We start from the raw sequence: 6,433 nt of genomic DNA on the forward strand, positions 1-6,433 counted from the left end.
ATTTGCGCGCCATGACAACTGATCTTAACTTTAATTGGCTCTTGAACATAGCCTTTAAGATAAGCATCAGTTGCTGATAACTGATCTAATTCTAGGGTATGTATCTCATTGGTGGCAGCCTCTTAGAGCTTAAGGAAAGACGGCTTGAGCCCATGTGACTCAGAAACCAAGGGGCAATTTCCTTAACTTCCTTTGGTCTTCTTAATTGTTTTTTTTTTCCACTTTGTCAATAGTTTTCCCTTGACAAAGAAAAGCTACAAGTTTTATTCTCGACAGACTCCACAGATTTTCTATCTATTCATTCTATCAATTTTCTCGTTATAACACTTCAATCATTCTCCCAAATCTCAAGTACAGTAAATTACCGAGCCAACCTATTGTAATATGTCTATGCTTAATTCCTATCACCCAAAAGCAAGTTTCCCCTTCCTAAATTGGGGAACAAAACACATGCAATTACAACATTTCTCTTTACAATATTATGAAATCTGTCACACTCTAATGCAATCAATTCCATGACATAATTAATATTTACTAGGACATTTAATCAATGACTTAACTTGTGACTAATATTCCTCGACACTCTCCTCCCCATTGACTTGTCTACAAGTCAAGCATCTGTTTTGTTTTCCAACTAGAATTTAATGCAGCAGATCTTCTTGGATTGCGCCTGGCTAGTTCTCTTGGTTTCTCTAATACTCACAATTTGATTGGTTGCCTGGAATTTACTTTTGACTTGAATGGGGTACAGTTTTTGAACAGGCCTGAAAATATGCACGGGTTTGCCCTCAGGGCAACTAACATACAAGTTGAACAACAACTGAACAAATGCCTGAGAACAGGAATTGTTGCTTTTAATCCTTTATTGGTAATATCAACAGCAGTTTCTCAGTTACAACTCACTTCAAAGGGTGGAAATTAATTGTTCAAAAACAGTGGTACTGCTTCAGAAATATCTAGCCAACATAGGAACACAACTACCTCATGAGATAACTTGAGGACACTAAAAAATTTGGTGTTTTAAAACACCATCAGTCATAGAGCAAATGTGGAGGAACCTATTCAAGTTCAAACAAAATGGAGCATGTTATTTCATCATGCTAAAAATATCAAGAAATAGACAAGCAGGGAGAACGTGATATAGACTGTCTTTCTGAGTTTCTGTCTTCACTAGACAAAAGCACTTTTTCAGATCAAATGACATTCAAGTTTGTTGATGAGCAACTAAAAACTTGTAACATGATATCTGGTTCCTTTATTGGAATAAACAATAATTTGAACATGTTTTGAAAATAATGTCAAAGATTTAGATAATTTGGTGCCATATTCCCGCTTTCTATATATTGATAGGAATGTTGTGATGGGTAACTATACCCATACTGCTGAGAGTTTCCTTGAGGCAGGAAATGCTCAGAATCTTGCATTTGTGCTGACACAATCATCTGCATAAGTTGCATCTTGTGCTCTCTGGCTAGCCTTTTCATTCTCTCTGCGGTAAAACTCCAGAATATCTTTGGCTGGGTCTCTCTCTAACAACTTCTCCACATATTTAACAGTGCTTGAAGCAAAATCTTTCCTTTTTTTTCCCCTCTATTCTTTATTGGAACTAAAAGCTTTTTCTTACTTTCCTCACTGTCATCAACAGGTGCAGGGTTGACGTGGATGAGAGTGCCTACCACTTTGGATACCTCAGATGTAGAAGGCTCAGTGCACAGAGGATGGAACGTAAAGGGTTGCATCAAGCAGGAAAAAAAGGCAACGAACTTGCTTTCACTATGTGAGCCCTCTAAACCTTTTTTACTGTAGGATGTCTTATAGCAAGATGAAAAGTGACAACAAATAATACAGGGCGTGAAATTGCACCCAATACAGGCACCAATGTCATTAAATTTTTCACTTTGGCGAACAAATCCTGAAAATCAGTCGCTAAATTGGCAACAAGAATTTTTCATCATAACTTTACCAAGAGATATAGTGAATTAAAAAGATTTGCAATGATAAATCAGCAGCAAATTTCCTTGTTAAGTTTGTTTCAAAAATGGAGCACATGCATCTCGATCAATAACTAGATGCCATCTTGGATTCAGGTGAGCTTGAAGATTGTATATCATCCATCCAAGTGATCCCTTAATTATTCATCCTATCATCCCCTAATTTTGGAGGATCTATCTCGAACGCTAACAGCATAAAAAGAGGGTTTTGTTTGTCTTTGATGGTGGCAACCAACTTTTTTTTAATTGGCTACCACTTTGAAGGATTTAGGAGCTAATTGGCTATCAGAAAAAACAATTTCTTGCCTTGTTACAACAAAATTTTTTAAAAAATTACTCAAACCAATTCTAAGACAGAATCTCTTTCTACCTTGAAAGTTTTGCTTTGAAGTTGTTTGATTTGTTTTCTTCCTCTGCCTCTTCTTCCACCAAGTCATCAGGGCGAAATAAACTTTTTGGAGAATAGTTCAGGCCTTTCTGATGACCATTGCTGCAATCACCAACACACTCAGCAGAACTGCACAGAGGCATAGAACATCTGAATACAGACAGTAGTTTGATGATCTCACATTGGGCCTCAGCCTCAGCCTAAGTTGTAACAACTTCCACTTGTGTGTCTGTGTAATGAAGAAAGCCATCACACTTAGTAATGAGGATTGGTTTCAAGGTGCAGAATATTAAAAATTCATGGTCTTACCCACACTCACCATAGATTTTTGTAGAATATTGAACCAGTAAAATTCCAGATCACATTGTGTATCAATATCAACAAATTCTCTTTCTCTGATAAGTGCTTTGGTTTCAGGCCAAGGTTTCAGACAGGTCAGTGTCTTTTGTGGGCTTAGCACTGGCTACTGAACAACTGGGTTCCCTATAGTCTTTCAGTAGCTGAGAAGCAAAGGTGTTTTAGAGAACCTTAGTTACAGTTATTTATTATTCTTGAGGTTGCAACGTAAATTGATGGTGAACTTACACTGTGGAACACTAACTTTTGAAGAGCTCTACTTTCCCTCGGTTGTTTCTCAGTTTGGTGGGCCAATTTTGGACCCTCTGTCTAGCCAATTTTATGGGTCATTTTTTTACTTTGGAAGAATTGCTTCTGGTATGGCCTGAATCTGCGGCAAGAGAGAAATGACTGCTTCAAACAACACAAGTTTTGGACAGCTTGAGGAAGTTGGCTCTTTTCACAGGAACAAATTTAACCCATTGTCACTTCAAATTTGCACCTTTTGGAAATTTATGCATTGTATGTCTGGGGTTTTTAAGTACTACAGAACTACAGACAACACAATGCTCTACCATTATGAAATCAAAGGCTCTTGTGAGCAAACTCATGAATGCAGTTGATAGGCTTCCAGCCGAGGAAGTGTATGTTTTGTTAGCAAGGGACACATACAGGTAGAAGTGCTAGAATGGACAGCTAAAAAGTGTCTTAAAAGGATCTGCTTTTAGAGTATTTGAGTTACTTTGCATATTCCTATTCGAAGGATGCCCATGATAAGAAGCTGTTGAATGTTGGGCATTCGTTTGTTCTACTCTTGTTTGCTATGTTTGATTCTTGAGTTGTTCAAGTGTTACCCTTCTGGGAGGGGGACTAATGGGGTGCTTGTCAAAATTTTGAAATTCATTCCTGAATGAAACCAATGTAGGTGTGGGCCATGCATTCTTTTTACCCCTATGAGAAAAATCTGAAAGTTCCCATAAACACAACATCCAGTTACAGTTTATTAAATTCAAACTTTATACGTTGTCAACAAACTGATCTAACACTTTCATCAAGAACCTAAATCAACCTTGAATGAACAATAGCATTTTCAGGTTGAAGGTGACTACAAAGTATCTCATCCCAAACTCTAATCATAAGAAAACTAAGTCGACATGTTAGATATGTTCAGAAACGAAAATTTTCTAACACAAGTAACTTTCCCAAGATGACATTGTGATGAACTCTTTTAACCGAGCCATTGTTTTTCCCAATACATCTTTAATCACCATATAGCAGCTAAATATTTCAGTTTTGTGACTGCTTCCTTTCTTATTCTAGACAAGAAACTTAATTTGTGACAGTTTCGCAAGAGGAGCTTCTGAAAGTACTGCAGAAACATTAGAATTTTTTAAACCATTTTGAAATTGTTGTGACTCAACTAAATCGTAACATCCTTGATGACTCATGAGCTCCTTCAATTGAACTGATCATTTTTTCTAATACATCGTTGAACACGATAAAGCAACTAAATTTTTCGGTTTTGTCACAGCTTCCTTGCTTATTCCGGACCAGAAACTTAACTAAAGTCACAATTTCAAAGAGGAGCTTCTGAAAGTACAACCACAATGATCACATTTTGTGATAAGACTTGAATTATCGTGCTGAATTTTTTCTGTCACTTAGGGCATTGTTTAAAATCCAAACATTCCTCAATGGGATCAATGTTATCAATGTTCAGTTCCATATATTGATGGTTTTCACCATCAGGTTCTAGCAATGCAATGTCATTGAAAGTACATCTTTGTTCCTCACTTAAATTCTCCACCTGTGTTTTGACAGTTTGGATAAGGTGTAAGGTAGTATTGAGAATTCGTCCGCTTTCTTCGCTGTCACCCTATTCAGAGATGTTTGAATGTGTAAACCTCTCCAACAGATACCATGTCAATGTATCCTTTCCACAGGGTTAATTTCTAAAGGCACATTTAATCAGTGATATAACAATCCACCTTCTTCAACTTAAACGCTCCAATACCTTCCACTTGATTTCCTTTGAAGACGACTTTTGTGCAACAACTAATTTGCTCCATATCTACAGCATTCTCCACAACCGCTGTTAGGGAATCAAAGACAGGATAGTTGATATCTTGATATTGGAAGTTGTACTCCAAACTATTTGGTGAGGACACTTTAGTCATATCATTCACAAAGATGGTTTCACCGTCTTTAGCAAGGGTGAATCGTTGCAACTTGATGGCAGTTTTGCTCTCTTGTCTTTCCACAAAGAGCTTTTGTTTGGTGTGAGAGAAGCAAATACCACAATAGTTGGCAGATGAACACTGAAGTGAGAGATTTAAGTAATGTAACGTATTGGAGTGATTTTGTTTCAGTGGTGTCACCTTGTGAACATATGCTATCAGATGACCTGGTGCCGTTCCCAAGTCAATTTTTGGATGTTTCTGAGGTGAGCTTCCACAAGGACTACTTGCAGTTTGGAAACCTTCAACTGACATTTGTTTTGGACTAGTCACTAATGCAACAGGAAAGTTGTTTTGAGGCAGATTTTTCTTTCCAGTGGATGTAGGAACAGTAGTTTTTTTTCTTCTAATTGATCTTATTTGCAATTGGATAGATAGATAGATGGTTTATTTAAATCACATCACAGCCTGAAGGCTGAATTAAGTAACTTTTACAACTTTTAAAAGGACAATAATAATCTATGATAAATCTATGTTTAATATAATGGTAAAACTTTTTCATCCTTGAACTAAAATTTAAGAAATAATCTATGTATTATGAGAAGATGCGTTGAATAGCTGGGACATTGCACGTATGAAAGTGTAATTTGCCCTATTGGTGTGAACGCGCAGTAAAACAAAGGGACAATTGTATCGAAAATTATAAACATTATTTTTCTGTGGCAGTAATCCATGTAGCTTATGGTTGGGGTCAGCTACCATGGCATCAAACAGTTTAGTGCATAGCTGACTATGGTGTTCGGTTATTGGCGTTATTCCCAAAACTTCGCAGGCTTTGTTGTAGCTCATGCTGGGCAAAATTATCGATAGTGCCCTTTTCTCGATATGTATGAGCTCGTTCTTAAGGTACTGCGGAAGCGTGTTGTGAAAAACCGGAACTCCGTAGTCTATCGTAGATCGAACACACGAAAGATAGAAAAGAACTAGGTCTGAAGGAGGTAGTTGGGCCCATTTCAGCTGTACAAGAAAGAATAGTTTTTTTGTTGGTTTTCTTTACTAACTTGTTAATGTGGGCATTCCAAGTTAAGTTGTCGCTTATAGTTATACCTAGTAACTTGGCACTGTTTACCACTTCAATTTCCTTATCATTGATGGACACCGAATCGAAGACCTCAGGGATCTGGAAAAACGAGATTCTCAACTCTTTGCATTTATCTGGATTTAGCACTACCCTGTTCTTATGGGAACATTTGATTAATTCATTGGTTATACCCTGGGCGTTACTGGTATTTCCCTTTTGAATTACCTCAGGGGTGGTTGTGTCGTCAACAAATATCCACATTAGTGGTGATTTGATATCTAAATCGTTGATCATCAAGACAACTAACCACAGGCCTAGTTTGGTACCCTGTGGTACCCCAGAGGGAACTGGACCCCACTTGGAAAAGCAGCCCTCGGCTAACTTAATGCGTTGGAATCTATTGGTAAGGAAATCTATGATCCAATTTACAACACCGCAGGGTATGTCTAATTTACGTAGT

Source organism: Pocillopora verrucosa, chromosome 14, assembly GCF_036669915.1.
Source record: "Pocillopora verrucosa isolate sample1 chromosome 14, ASM3666991v2, whole genome shotgun sequence".
Taxonomy (NCBI): Eukaryota; Metazoa; Cnidaria; class Anthozoa; order Scleractinia; family Pocilloporidae; genus Pocillopora; species Pocillopora verrucosa.